At 38.1% G+C, this 16,699-nt stretch overlaps 1 protein-coding gene across 2 annotated transcripts in view; it reads right to left on the bottom strand.

The window, feature by feature from the left end:
- Positions 1–16,699, bottom strand: part of Pdgfd (platelet derived growth factor D) — a 230,893-nt gene that overhangs the window by 51,036 nt on the left and 163,158 nt on the right. The window lies entirely within an intron of this gene.

The following is a 16,699-nucleotide window of genomic DNA, read 5'->3' as shown; positions in this document are numbered from 1 at the left end:
ATAATAGCCTTAAAAAAATACCAAGTATAAATTTAACCAAGGAGATGAAAGACTTCTACAATGAAAGCTGTGAAGCCTTGAAGAAAGAAACTGAAGAAGACACCAGAAGATGGAAAGACTGCCTGTGTTCATGAATTAGCAGAATTAATATTGTGAAAATGTCTATACTACCAAAAGCAATCAACAGATTCAATGCAATGCCCATCAATATCCCAATGTCATTCTTCACAGAAATAGAAAAATCAATGCTAAAATTCACATGGCAGAATAAATCACCACAAATATCAAAAGCAATCCTGACTGAGTAAAAATATCAATACTGGAGGTATCACAACACCAGACTTCAAATTATACTAAAGAGTCATAGTAACAAAAACACCATGGTACAGGCACAAAAACAGACATGAAGACCAGTGGAACAGAACAGTATAGAAATAGCACAACATAACTACAGCCATGTAGTTATGGCTTTATCTTTGATAAAGAAGCCAAAGACACAACCTCTTTAACAAATGCTGGTGGGAAAGAAAACTAGCTATCTACATTTGAAGACTGAAACTAGATCCCTATCTCTCACCCTATACAAAAATCAACTCTAATAGATCAAAGATCTTAATGTAAGGCCTAAACATTGAAACTACTATAGGAAAAAATATGGAAAAATCTGGAAGATAGACACATAGGTAATTATTTTCTGAATAGGATTCCAATTGCCCAGGAAACAAGAGCAAGAACTTACAAATGGAACTACATCAAATTAAAGTTTCTGCACATCCAAAGAAACAATTACCAGAATCAGGAGATAACTCACAGAATGGGAGTAAAATTTTCAGCTAGTCTACAGATAAGGGATTAATATCCAGAATATACAAAGAGCTCAAAAAATCTAAACAGCATAAGGACAAATAATCCAATTAATAAGTGGGCAAATGAACTGAACAGACAATTCACAGAAGAAATACAGATGGCTAATAAATACATGAAGCTATATCAACATCTTTTTTTTTCATTATTAAAATATCTATTTATTTATTTATTGCCTTTTTTGCAAATTTATTCCACGCAGTTTTGACCAAGCACAGTCATAAAATAATAAATTTTTAAAGATCAAAAGAAATTTCAAAAATAAAAATATTAAATTTCCATACATGGATTCCACAGCCCAGTTGATGGGAGAAGTTCTCAGTCAGTCCTGTGTTATCATCAGTTGTCCTTTTTTTTTTTTTTCTTTTATTATTCATATGTGCATACAAGGCTTGGGTCATTTCTCCCCCCTGCCCCCACCCCCTCCCTTACCACCCACTCCGCCCCCTCCCTCTCCCTCCCACCTCCTCAACATCTTTAGTTATAAAGGAAATGCAAATCAAAACTGCATCAAGATTCCATCTCAGCCCAGTCAGATTGACAATGACCAAGAAAACAAACAATGATAAATGCTGGCAAGCATACAGGGAAAAAGGAACCCTCACATGCTGTTGGTGGGAATGTCAACTAGTGCAAGCACTAAGGAAATCAGTATGGAGATCCCCCAAAACACAAACAATAGAACTACTTCATGATCTTGCCATACCACTCTTGGGCACATCGTTGAAGGCATGTAAGTCAGTATGAGAGATAGACTGCATATCTGTGTTTACTGCAGCTGTCTTCACAACACCCAAAACTCAGTCATAATGGAAAATGAAATCATGGCATTTGAAGGAAAATGGAATGAACTGGAGATCATCATACTGAGTGAGATAAGCCAAGCTCAAAAGACCAAGTGTCACGTTGTTCGCACTCATTTTTGGATCATATACCTAAAATGATGATGACGATGACAATAATGGGATATGAATGTATAAGGGGGAGTATTGGCGGGATCAGGGGAAGGAGAGAGGCAAAGAATGCTGAGGGGTGGAGAGAATGGAAGTACACACATATATACAGTATAATGACACCCACCAAACACTGTCTGAAAGAAGGAGGGGGCGTTGAACGGGAATATAGTGGGGGGTGAATTTGTTCACAATACAGTGTACCAATGTAGGACTTAATGAAATCCCCTCATGTTATTAGTGTGTGATAAATAAAAAATCAAAATAAAAAATGAACTTCTATGTAAGTCTGACAACAAAAAGTCACTTATTTGACCAAAAACATACTGTGAGTATCAACTATATGTAAGGTACTTCATCAGGAATTAGGAATACAGAAATTGAATACGACAAATTTGTTTCACATAATTGTGGGGTTAGACTAACATATAAACAAGCGCCATAAATTATGGATGTGTGGAGTGGGATACAGGAAGTGGCCACTTCTAATTGGGCATTAGAAAAGGCCCCAATTTGGGAGATGTGACTTGGAAAGAGTTTTGAAAGATCAGAAGGTAAGTCACAATCCCGCACACCTACAACGTGCCAGCCTCAACCAATGTACATTTCCTCTGGTTTAGACTATAGCTCACTCTTTTCATGCAGTTTAACTATAGTAAAATTCAGGCTTGGGTAGCTGAAGGGCCTTGGTAGTGGTTCCAGGTAGTAAGCAGCTGAACATAGACTCAAATTCCAGATGGAGAGTCCTCCAAACAAAGGAAGTAGCATTAATTTGCAGAGCCAGTGAACATGACACGCCTATTCTTAGAAATATGTGATGCACAGGGGGCTGAAGCCAGGGTAAAGGTGGGCTAAGGACAAAGACAGAGTTCAGGAGCAGATGGAGATAAGCCACAAAATTCTCTGCTGCCATGCTAATGTTCAAATTTTATCACAGAAAATGGAGCCACTGAAGGCTTTTAAGGATGTTTGAATTTTATCACATAAAATGGAGCCGCTGAAGGGTTTTAAAGGAGTGGAATGGCAGTTATTTGGACTGACTCCTGGAAAGGTTTCCTAGGCTGCTGTAGGTGGAGGATTTATTGGACAATCCCACAGGCAGAGAAAGAGGGAGGAAGGAAATGCAGTGGTCACGTGCAGACCAATAGAAGACAAGGGAGGAAAGGGATCATTGAGAAAGACAGTAAGGAGGTAGGGAGACAAAAAGGAAGTCTCTCTCTGTCTTAATGGTACTGGAGGTGCAATTCAGGTGCTGTATCACTTGAGGCGCTCTACCATGGTCCATCAATGAAGAAAAACCTCAGCAGTGTTCCAAATGGGAACAGAGAAGACAACACATCTACCCCCATCCCCAAGTTTTCTTCTCATGCACCAGATGAGATGCAGACTAATAACATGCGACAGCAAAGCCTGCTGAGCCCATGAAGCAGCACTGCTTTGCAATCTCCTGCTGCCTCAGCCAATGAAATGAATTCTGTACACCAGTGAGAGTGACTGTACCACCTTTCCTTCCTTCTGTCACGACCTGTGTCTCATCCTAACTAATTTAGTAAGTATCGTGTCACTCCTCTTCAAAAGCAGTTTAGGTCCCTGGACACCCCTCACCCTGCATACCAAGCACGCAGTAGGGCATCCATAATTGTTGAATCAGCCACTTGGAACCCTTCTTGATAGCTATATTACATAAGTATAAACAGATGAAGCAAGTACTACATATATTTCTTTGTTCTACTTTGATTACATTTGAATGAAAATAAACCAAGTATGTCTAAAATGACCATTCTTTACTTATAAAGGGAGGAAAGGTCTAGGAGGCCCACTTAACACGTACCTTTTGAGGGTGATGGAATTCATTATGTAAGCAGATATTTCTGTTCCTTGAAAAATATAACAGCTAAGGCCACCAGTCCAGATAAGGACACAGTCATTATTAAAACTGAAATGTGTTTAGAAGCCCCTTTACTTGGAGGTAATACAGTTATCAGAATGGGTGAAAAAAAGTTTGGCACTGTATAGTAATTGCTTAGAAAAAAAAAAAAGAAGAAAGAACAACAACAGCCTACAGCTTGGGAGATGGAATTGCAAATAAATCTTTTTTAAACAATAAAATTAAAATTCATTTTCTTTTAGTTAAAAGTAGGGCCAGTGAAATCTTTGAAATGAAATTCAGTTTAGTGAGGGAAGAAAGCGAACCATCTGTAGGATGGTGTTTTTCAGGTAAAGGGGCTGCTTTGTTTTCTTTTACCATAGACATAGCAAAATGTGAATACTGTCTTTCACAGGGGACACCCTAGCTACTCTTATGTGGTACACAGGCAATCAACTAGTGGCAAATGTGAACTAGAATGCTGTTCGATTTGAAGACAGTGGAAATAAGAGAATGAATTAAGGGGTCTCATGTGGTGGGACTTAAATAGGGTTTACATGAATGTCAAAGTGTGAACTGCAGAGAAAAACTCCAGGCGTATGAGCTTGCAGGGGAACTAAGAAACACTCTGTTCCAAAAGCTTTTTGAACAAACACATGAAGTCATGTAGGAACCTAGGCTGAGTGACTATCTCCTGCCCCCGTACCAAGTGATATCATTGTCTTTGAAATGTTCCTAGTCTAATGACAAAACATAAGTGCTATTAACAGGTCCTTTGAGCTCGATGCCATGGAAGCGATGGAATAAGTAGTAAAAATGAACTTGGGGATGCTATTGTCAGAGACATGGATGAATTCTGGGGCTCTACTTTCTGCATTAACAATTCCTATTAGGGAAAAATTTTCTTTGTTTTACAGTAAATCCTTTATTTATTTAATTTTTGGTGGTACTGAGGTTTGAACTCAGAGCAAGCACTCTACCACTTGAGCCACATCCCCTGAAAACCATTTGCAAAAGCAGCACATCATAATCAGTGTTTTTTAATAATATAGAGTTTTGCAGGCCCTTTCCCCAGAAGGGGAATCAGAATTCAGCAAATCTAGGCTCAGTTCTGGGAATCTATATTTAAGGAAAAAAAAATCTTACATGATTTTAATACAAAAAGTTGGTTACAAATCGTTTTTCTGGAATTGTGAATTTCTTGCTGTTTAGATTATATTTTACAATTTAATCCTGAGCTGCCTGTGGCCAACTTTCTCCCCTTTAGGCTTGAGCTTTCTTGCTTTTAAATGCACTTAATTTGGGATGGGCGGGGCTTTAAAATGTCATCCATCAGTGACTCATCTAGTTCCCTCTGCTTGGAATGAATGATTCCCTACCTCTTTTCTTTGGTTACCTAGTCCCTGTTCAGTTAACCATTCTCTGACAACCTCTTCTTTCCCTGGGGCACCATTATTCTTCCTTTTCTCCTTTTTCACAAACTCTCAGTTTGCTTTTTCTGGTCTGGCTTATCTCACCTCTGCCTTACCTGACTGTCTGGAGGTCAGGTTTCAAGTCTTATCTGTATCCCCAGGATCTAGGGACTGAGAGCCACAAAAAAATGTTTCCACAGTAAGTGACTGGATTATTAAAGAATTAATTTATAGCCCAATCTACATGCAAGACCTGCTAGTCATTCTGATTTCTGAGGATAGAACTTTGGGACGTTTAAGGATGGGATATGGTGGGCAGGTCTGTGGATGAGACTGCAAGAGAAAACTGGAGCCACAAAAATAAAAAGTTTTGCCATTCTGCTTGCAACTGGCCTGAGAAATAGTCACTGTATTTTCATGTTGATACATAGCATACATATACATACATATTTGCTACACAATGGATACTCTTACAAAAGACTCAGAAGAAAACGGGAATCATCACAGTTGTTTATTCTAATCGAAACATTAAATCAAAAATAGGTACTGGCCTGAAATTTTAAATTAGAGCTCTACCTTTCTTACTCTGATATTCATTCAGAAATAGTTTCTTGGTTAGGACTTCATATCTATACTTTAACATTTTTAACAATTAAAAACTACTTGCCAAACTAGGTTTCATGGCTAAATGAAATCATTCCATTTAATTATATTCATATTTTTTTTCTATCTGTTACAAACATACTAATTGCAAGGATTTTTTTTTTGGTAGTGATTTTTAAAAATTTATTGTTAAGAGGTTAAAATGTCTTTTTATTTTTTCCTTGTAAAAACACCTGATTTTAATATTTCAGAAAAAAAAAAAAAGAAAATGCCAGAAGATTTCACGGAGTCCTTGTGTCCTTAAATTATTTACTTCAGAGGCCCAGCGTATCTTTAAGCCGAAGGATTATATTAAGGGCTGTTTGCACTGTGTTTTGTGGAATTATGTCAGAAATGAATGCTTTTTAATAGCAGTGACATCAAGGAACTTTTTAAATCCAAACTTACTATTAAAATTGGGAGCTTAATATAAAAGGCACATTTCATGATATTTTCATTAACAGTTCAAAAGGGACTCACAAAGGGAAGGCACATGTAACTTGCAAAGCTGTGTAGAGCTATGTGGGTTGTGAGTTTCTAACTGGGAACTGGATCCACACTAAATAATTGCTCATAGGCAGGGTCTTATACTCTCCAGTGCTTATCTGGTTCCAAGTTCTCTTGAAGGAGCTTGGATAGTGTGTGTCTACCTCAAATTCACACATTGACATCCTAACCCTCAATGGGATGCGGTTAGGAGGTGGGATGTAAGGCACTTAATTATGTCACCAGGGTGGAGCTCTTAAGAATGGGATTTGTACTATTACAAAAGACATCCCACAGAGCTCTCCTGCACTCTTTCCCTCACATGAAGACATAAAACATCTGCAGTTTGCAGCCTAGATGACAGCCCTCACCTGACCCTTGCGTGCACCAGATTGCAGACTTCCGGCCTCCAAAACTGTGAAAAATAAGATGTTTATAAACCACTCCCTCTGTACATTTTGTTATAGCAGCCTGATCTAAGGGAGATGCTTAATTTGATTCTATCCATCCAAAGATATTTAATGGTAGCAGTAATAACAGTGGCCTCTTTTGTACACAGTCTATGTACCAAGCTTATGTAGTTTATAGATAAACAGTGTTATGGTACAGGTGGATACTCAGCTTGAACCATTTAAATGATAAGTCCCAGTCCTTGCAGATAATACACAAATTTGAAACTGAGGGTTTCTAACTATTATCCTCTTACCCTGTTCAAACACTCACAAAAAAAAAAAAAAAATCAAACAAATAGCCCTGGAGTCTCTCAGAAATCATGGATGGTTCTTGAGGTCTCAAGGAAGCCCCTGTGGAATGAAAGACTTTTGGGACCCCAGAGACCATTTACAGTGACTCAGAAGCCCAGCATCTTTCAAAGCTGCTAATGCTGTGCAGGAGGAAGGTCAGCTCGGCTGTGACATCAACAAGGGACCTGACTCCTATGTGGTGTGACGTCATGATTACGTTGACTTGACTGATGGAAGGTCAGGAGGTTTTCCATGCCTCCTTGAGGTTGAAAGGTTGCAGAGACAGAGTTAATTCTGAAACCTTGGTTAGGCGCTGTGTCTACCCACAGATCCCCTATAATTGACCCCTACAATGCCCTCCCCTCACTTCTCAGCCAGCTTTCATTCTCCCCACCCCTTCAGTGCTCAGTGAGTCCTGCAGCAAAGAAACCACAGGCCCCTGGCATGTTCATATGATTGCAACATTAGAACAGGACCTTTAGCTTGCTATAAAGGAAGTCCATGGTCTGTCGGCATACATATTTCCTCTCTGTGCATCTTTGAAGATTGCATTATTATCACTTTTACTCCAAACTATCAGATATAGTTATGAAAGCTTATTTGGTTTAGTTAAATTAAACACTGTGAGCCCTATGAGAGCAATGCCTGTGATAGACCTGAAGGACTAAGCCGCTCTATCCATTAAGAGCATTCACTGTAGGACAGACAATGAGACATGTTCATTGTTAGGGTTTATGAGTTTTTATGCACTAAAAAGACTAGAAAGAAACATGCGATTATATTCAGGATTGTTGTGGCTGAGTGATGGAGACTATGGGAGCCTTTTCCCTTCTTTGTACTTTTCTGTATACTTTAAAAAGCATCTGTTATGTTTGCAAATTAGTTTTGCTTTGAAAACCCATAATATTTGTAATGGGCAGCAATCTAGGTGCTTGATAGAAGAGAGTATGCGGAGCTAAGGATGATAACATTTCTGACACAAGTGTGTCTTTCACACACACAGGAAGGCGTGATTTCTTGAGGAAATACATCAGTGCAGGGACAAGAGGCAGTGAGTCATGAGACTGTGGGGCCACTGGAGAACATGTACAGAGAGAAGGAGGAATTGAGTCATTCACAGTTTCTCAGCTAGAAAATGATGTGATCATTGCTCGACTTTGGCTGGTAACCATGAGCAGGACAGACTGTAAAAACGGCAGGGAGAAAGGAGGTAGACCAATCAGGACATGATTGGCAGAAGCCAGTCAAGAAGCCATGATTACTTGGTTATTTATTCATATAGTTCTCTTTTTCTGAGATGGCTCCATGCCTTTTCAATCTCTCTTTTTGATTTCTTTTTGCCTATCTGGGTCCAATTTTCAATCACAAAATAAGGAAAGAGCCACTTTGAATCTGGAGCTCAATTTTCTCACAGGTGAAAGCAATACTCGTGAATGGAGGCCAGCCTTAATCTGTCACATTTTCACTGATAAAACGAACACTACGCACAGCTACTTGCAGGCTGGAGCAGTTCCAGCCATATGGTTGATTTTTACTTCCTTTGTTCACCTGGAGGAGAAGACTGGTGTCCCTCCAAAGTTCACGGATCTTTAATTTCCACTCAAAACAGGTGATCCCTGTAGAGCTGCAGCAGGTCAGGCAGGACTCTGTGGAACTAGAGTGGGTAGAATTGAGTTCCCGAGGTCTGTTACCAAAGATGACTGCTTGCAAAACTAAAACAAAATCACCATGACTTGGTACCATTAGGGGCACACAGTCCTTTGTTTGCTATTCCACACAACAAAACACCTCTTCTTTTCGGGTTACCGCCTCAATCTACAGATACGGAGACATCAGCAAACGTTTGGGGTCTCTGTTTATTTTTTCCCTTTTGCTACTTCACTCTCCCAGTCTTCCCCATCCCAACTCTCTTCCCCATTTTTCTCTCAGGCCACCTGCTCCTGGCACTGACCATTCAGAAAGGTCTCGGTTTCTGTCCACTTCCTGGGTTCACCTGCTGAGCACAGCTATGCTGGCCTTGGTCCTTCTTGCCAGCTCTCTTGCCTGTTTGTGACTAATTATTACTATTTGTAACCAAAAGTATGATTTTCCATGCAGTGGGAGAAGTAAGGGTACCCGCATATTTTATTAACTTCAGAGCCCTTCTTGGGTCTGAATTTGCATCAGTTAGTACACCCACACTTTGGCTTTTTGTCCCAGTCAAGTTTTCATTTCTAGTTTTACCAGGATGTCTTAACACTTGGCATTTCTTGGACCTGCACTGATAAAACTATTATCACCGCCCCCTCCTCCTTTTTTTGACTTTTTTGAGGCAGGGTCTCACCATGTAGCTGGCTTGGAACTTGCTATGTAGCCTAGATTGTCCTTTGAGGCAGGAGCTCATGATCCTCCTGCCTCAGCCTAGGATTTAAGACTTGCATCATCATGTAAAACTCACGGAAACTATTTTGATGTCCTTTTGGCTTCTCGTATCTTTTTCTAGTAGCTAGAATAAAGAGAGGATGGTAAGTGGTTGACACCGTCAACCTGCAACACTGAATTATCTCATCAGGATGAGATAATTCATTCAAGGTGTCTTGAGACACCTTGCTTTTTTGCCTTTATTTAGGCAACACCTTCTTCCTGGGTTGGTCTCTCTCCCCTGACTCAGTCCAACAATCTCCATCCTTATCAGGTTAAGTACCCTCTTCCTTGTGTGCTGGTAATACTCCATAAGCACTTCATCATGGCAATTCACACTTGTATAACTGCGCTTTCTCCCCCACAAGACTTTCATTTTCTTCTTATACATTGTAAGTCAGCAGAAATATTTGTTAAATTTAGAATGTTAGGTGGAGATATTTCTTACTGAGGTTCATGTCATCACTTTTTAAAATTGAAACACTCTTCTGTCTCATGCATATCTTAAACATGCAAGGCATTTTGTAATTTCGTTCAACAGCTTTTATCGTCATTTTTCTCACCATCTTCATCTACCAAAAGATTAATACACCAAAAAGCAGTTATAGAGAAAAGAGTATATGTATATAAAGAGCGCAGTTATCTAAAACCACTGCATCTTTCTGGTGTTCAAGGATAAACGTTTACTTGTGGCATGTCTGGATAATTAAATGCTAGATAAACAGGATACTGGGCTTTCCAAGTGTCATTAAACAGCACCCCTCTCAAAGCTGGAAATGTGTTTACTGAGCACATGGGGGACTCATTTGCTCACATGACTAGCAAACGCAGTTTATGAGGAAAATTATTTACAGTAGTAAAGTACCATTTCAAACATTGCTTTTGTCAGTCAACATGCAAAAACACATTCCCCAAAGTCAGGTAAGGTGCAGAGGCAAGATGTGTGTGGTTCTGAATTACACCTATGGATCTATAAGACGTCATGGATAAGATTCAAGGGGCTCTTGAAATTTTATGCACAATTTTGGATCTTTTTATTTTTATTTGAAGCTGGTCCACAGGTTCATAGCTTTTATATCTCAGGGAAAATATAGCTTATGTGTATGAGCTATGTGGCTGCAGGCAACCACTGTCTCATTTGTAAAGTTACCTAACTTAGATGCATGGCTTCATTTGTAAAATAAGAGCATCAGCATAGGCAATAGATCTCAAAGATGCTGCAGCTCTAAATTCTATTTTTTTAAATTCTTGAGTCAGTATACATTAATAATACTAGGGGATTTCATTGTGATAATTCCATAGATGTGTACAGTGTATTTTGAACAAGTTCAGCCCCTCTGTTATATTCCCATACCTCTCCTCCCTCCCCCTTTTCAAACAGTGTTTGGTGGGTTCGATTATGTTGTCCACATATGTATATGTATCGTTCTTCCATCCTCTTCCTCTTCAGTATCCTTTTCTTTCTACCTCCTATTGATCCCTGCCCCCATCTCCCTTTTACATTCATCATCGTCATCATTTTATCTTAGGTCCAGTTTCCACAAATGAGCAAAGCATGAGATGTTTGGCTTTTGAGTTTGGCTCATCTTGCTTAAGATGATGATCTCCAGTTCTATCTATTTTCCTGCAAATGACATGATCTTATTTTTCTAAGTGGCTGAGCAATATTCCACAGTATGTAGTTGCAGCTCTAAATTTTACATTTTTCCTAAGCCAGTGTTAATGGAGAAGCATGTTTCATGGTTTAATAGCATTTGATTATGACATACTAGGCACTACCGTCAACACCTCACATAGATTTAATCCTGGCCCTAACACAAATCATTAGATGCAATTATTATTGCTTCTGTTCTTTTACAGTATATTATTATTATCATCATCGAGGACTGTACCTACCAAGTTATAATTTCTATAGAAATAAGAACTTTGTTTAGTTTGCTACTCTATATACAGTATTTATTTTAGTGCATGCCTCAGAACAAGTGCTCAATAAAAAAGTATGATGCACAATACATTGAAACAAATGCATAACTGGGCAGGTGCAAGCAATATTATCATGAGATTTCATCCCACCTAATGGTCTTGTCTCCTTCCATTCTCTTAAAACTTTCTTACCTACCTTCTCCTCCAGGTCCCACCCGCCACCATATAGAGGAGCCCAATTCTTCTTTATTCCATTTGCCATTTTCATTTGCTTGTAGACCTAGGCATATCCTTGATAAAATTATCCTTCGCTCCAGGATTACATTAATTTTCTCTTCACTTTTCCATGAACTCTATTACAGTTCTATTATGCATTTGTTTTAGGAGGGCAGTTTGATTAAAAGAACCGATTCACCCAATCTTCCCAAAGAAGATGGTCTCAGTAACTGGTAAAATTTTAGAACATTTGCCCCTCTTGTTCTACAATCTTCCTGTCTGACTCTAGCCATGTCTCTGGTTCTTTCTGTCAACCCATTGTTTAGTGTCTTGCTGATACTTCTTTAGCATCTACACTTAACTGACCTGGCTTTATTTCGTAAGTACTGAAAAATTCAGGATATCTCCAAAACAGGATGGACTGAAACCTCCTTCCTCACTCTTACCTGAGAGGAGTTAGCTCCATCTGCTTCCTTCTCTTCTATTTACTTTCTTCCAGCAGCCTGATACCAAGACACCAAGAGAAGATGAGTCTCTTGTCTGTTAGAGCCTTTTCTGTTTCTTGGCATTTGCTCTTTTGCTTAGTGCATGGTTGCTACCTTCTAGTATTTCTGGTCTCACTTCAATTTTACATCCACTGGTCTTTTTTAACTTCTTGGCTGGAGGTGGACCCTTTCCAAGTTACTCCTCATGATGTCTCTCTCTCTTATTGGCCTTTATTGAGCTGCAAGTGATTTGTTTGTATGTATGCACTTATTTCCCTGAATACACATTTAACACTGTATCTGTTTCCTTGTATTACCATGAGCTTTCATGAGGGCAGATCTTTGTCTCCAGAACCCTGGATGTGCCTTGTCTGGTGCATGGTAGGCATTTATGAAACAATATCACTGTTCTTGTATCTCTTGAACTTCAAGAAGGATATATTTAAGTGGAAAAAACTGAGAAAAACAGAATCTGCTCTAGGCGTTACCTCTCACAGGTTGACAATCCTTGGCTCTCTACAGTTCTGGCCAAAGTGGCCAGAACACTAGTGGATGTTCAGAATGTCCACAGATTTTCATCTGGCTCTGCAAATCAAGCTGGAATTTCTATACAATTCACACAGTAAGGGTAGGGTTTTCTTTACTCTTTAGCTTTGTTTAAGAATTCTACTTAGGAGAATGAGAATGAATTCCCTTATTTTGTTGTTGATAATTTCCTTTTGTTTCACTAACTGGTAAGTTTCCTGTGAGCAAAATTAGAATTTTCAATAATACTTGAAAATTTTAATTTTTTCAACTTCTGGATTTTTCTCTTTCTCCTCCTCCATTTCTTCTTCCTCTTCTTCTTTACCATTTTCTCCTTTCTCTATTTTAAGTAAGGATTTTTATGCAAAACAATGCTTCATTTGAGCTTTAATCTCAATGGAAATCTTAACTGTATCACCTGAAGTTAATTCATTGCAGCGATAAACAGTTAAGAACTAGTCTGATTAGATTTTTTATTTTAGAAAAAATAATGTGTGTTATCAAATGTCAATTTATGAAATAAACTAGAATGTATTAATAAAACAAAAAGGGTTTAATAACTTTCAAATTTATTTATTTTAAAATTTTATAAAAACTACCGTACTATTAAGTGCATACACATAAACATACAAATACTGCACTATAAAATGAAAGTTCTCATGTTTATAGTAATTACAGTAAAATGTTTCTTCCTTAGATAAAGAAACTGAATTCTAGTTAAGGTACACACATATGCATACACATTCTCATTCACACAGGCACACAGTAACAACAGAGCTACTAGTAGAGAAACTCAAAGCTTACCTGTCCTCTGACATGTTAGTAACACCACCAGTGATAATGATAAAAATAACAGCAACAGTTACCTGAGTAATTAGTATGTTCTAGGACTAATGATTTACAAAATTTGTGTAATTTAACTCTCACAGCTATCTAATGTCAGCGTTTTCCTCATTTTATAGAGGAGTCAACTGAGCCAGTGAGGAGCAGAGCTGACATTCATATCGGTATCTGCTCCTTCTCTGCACGCTATCATATGGGTGCATTGTCATTGAACACCTTGCTAGTAAGATACATAGTGGTCTTCAAAAGAAAAGATTTCAACAAACTGGATTTGCAACAGGAGATCCTAATTTATTTAGATAATCACATCTAGCAAGTGTTTGATAACATTACCCATTCTGCTTAATTATGCATCCTGAAGCTATCTATTCTCCTCAATGGACTGAAATTAGAAAAGAAGGCTGAGCAGGAGAGCAAGAAAATGAAATTAGGCTCTTCGTAGGATCATATTTTCTCAGGAAAAGGTCAATTCAACATAGTCTGTATAGAATAAGATACTTGTCCTACCTCTACCCTCAAAAAGTTCAACACCATTTATCTAGAGAAGACAGATAATTAATAGTGATAAAAGTAGGGTCATTATCAGCATTTAATGAGCTACTAGCTGTATGCTAGGTACTGTGATGAGTATTCCTGTCTGTTAGAAATCTCGTGCCAACTCCAATTTTAAAGCTGTAGAAGCCAAGGGTAACAAACTTGCTCAATATCACATCCTATCTGAAGTGTGTATTATAGTGCAGCTCTGTCCCATGTGGGAGGAGACTACGACAGGTGCTGCAAAAGAAGTGTAGAATTCCAAACAGACCAAGCAAAGTTGGAATATAAGAGTCATTTCCAACCCAAACTAAATCATCTTAATGTTATCTACTAGGCTCCCACCGTGCATTGGAGTAAAAAGAAAACAATTAAAAATGTGAACTGGACTTTTTCAAAAACATTGATTCCTGTGTAGTGGGTTCTTATGATCCTAGGTATCTACTGCACATAGCCCCAGGAGACATCCTGCTGTATCTATCTACACAGTCCCTGAAGCAGGGATGCTCGATGGGGGGCACAGAGGTATGAAGGGAGGCGAGTTTGAGCTCTCCTAAGAGCTACTTGCCATTTCCCCAGGGCACTTTGAGTCCTTGGGAGCTATTCAAATTTCCCTAGCACCTGCCATTCCTTAAATAAGGGGCTGCACAACAGCTGTCCAGCCTACAGATGTTTAGTGTTCTCAAAATTACTTTTTACATATACATATTACCATTTTAATCTCACTATCTCTCTATTAATTTACCTAGCTGACTTTCAGTTTCAAGCCTAGTTCATTAAGTGTATAAATCCTGCTTTAAAGTCTCTCCAAGCAAAATATAAATATAAGTAAAATGATTTTCCCAATACCATGATCAAGACATATGTGATCTTCTATACCTATTGAGCAAGAATCAAATTTTTTTTTGTCAAATAGCCACATATGTAGAGTCACTACATACCTAACGACTAAGCTCAATGATTAACCTCTTGCAATTCAGCTGCACTTTGGCCCTAGTTTACCATATTTAGGTATGGAAGTCCATTATGGGGGAAATGTAAGCACTTCAGTGGAACACACCGAGATGCCAGGAAGAAAATACGAAGAAATAAAGGCCATACACATCACCATTTCTTTAAAACACAGTTGAATGCACTGGTGGAGGTAAAGGAGTGCAAAGAGTATGGCAAATAGTTTACATCCAGACTACAGAGGCTGTACAACATTCCAGTTAACCTGGGCTTGGAAATGAGTGGAGCTCACACCATAACCTCAACACCTCACATCAGCACATTCATTCTCTGTGTTTGCAGTGCCTTTTTCAAAAGGAGTTGTTTTGTCTTCAAGACATTGTGTTACAGTTAGGGTATTAATAACTGACTTATGGACCATTCAACTAAGTCATAACCTAAGCATTACAGAAAGAAAATACATTCATAGCAATAGTGCTTGATATGTTAAGGGGAAAAGATCTTTCACTAAGCCTCCCATTGCTATTCTAACATGCCAAGTCTGCTTTGTCCATGAACAATTGAAAACAGATGCATCATTGAACACATTAAAAGGGAAAGAAATGTAAAAACCAAATGTTCACACTTTAATTTTAGTGCTGAGTATCACTGCATAAGTTTGCAATAATGTAAATCATGCTTGATGGATTGTTTTCAAATTAAAACTGGAACCAGAGTTACCACATGCTATTTTTCATTTACAATGTTCTAATACAGAATTCACTTAGAATTTAATAGCTCTCCATAATGCAAAAAAACTCCTATTAGATTAAAAAAGAAGCAAGATTTTTCTTATTCTAAATTTAATTCTTAACAGGAAAGAAAATAAAAACTAACAAGATTGATGTCATTTACTGTACTGTGTCCTATCTTAGCATCCATACTTGATGTTAAATGAATGACTTAGTAAAGAAGATACATGTCTGTGTGTGACCCAACAACTAGGATTAACTATAATGTAGATTTTGGTTGAACATTTTATAAATCAGAACCACTTATGGTTGGAAATGCTGCCAACAGGTTTAAGTAGAAGTGAGACCAAAGCTTGTAGTGAACAGCATTCATACCCTTGGGTCCTGAGTAAGCCCTTACCAACCCCAAGACTCTTTGTGATCATAACATAGATCCTTCCTAAATCTGTGTCATTATTTAAACTCAAATCATCAGTGATTTTTTTTCTGTGAAAACATTTATGGACAATGTGCTAAAACCAAAAGAGGAAATATTTTCTTCATCTTTAATTCTTAAAACCTGTTTAGCACTCATATACCTTCTATTTGGCTATATATTTACCTGGCTTCAGTTGATTTTCCTTTTTCTATTTATATGCTCTCTTTCAAAATGCATGATCCATGCATGTTGTCTCTCACGTGTGGAATATAGGCCCAATACAAATATAAGCAATATTATGAAAAATAGGTCATGCTAAGGGGAGGTCATTAATGGGACAGGGAGGGTAAAAGAAGGAAGTTAAGAAGGTGAATATGGTTGATGTACTTTTGAAACAAGAAAGAATATAGAAATTTTAAACGTGTTGAAATTACCATATAAAAGGGGACTAAGGTAAAAGGGAGAAAAATAGAGGTGATGAACCAATTTGGACTATAATACATATATATGTGGAAATGTCACAGTGAAACTCCTTGTATAGCTATCATATATAAACAAAAATGTCTTTTGTTCAAAAACAGAAAACAGGAAGTTAAACAGGTCCTGTCTGGAGGGTGGTACCAGGGGGAGGGGGTAGATAATAAGGAAAGCGTGTGGGAGGGTGAATATGGTAGAAGTATTACATACTCATTGAGGAAAATGGAGA

This window comes from Castor canadensis, chromosome 2 (genome assembly GCF_047511655.1).
Source record: "Castor canadensis chromosome 2, mCasCan1.hap1v2, whole genome shotgun sequence".
Classification (NCBI taxonomy): domain Eukaryota; kingdom Metazoa; phylum Chordata; class Mammalia; order Rodentia; family Castoridae; genus Castor; species Castor canadensis.
This window is presented reverse-complemented; position numbering and strand designations above follow the sequence as displayed.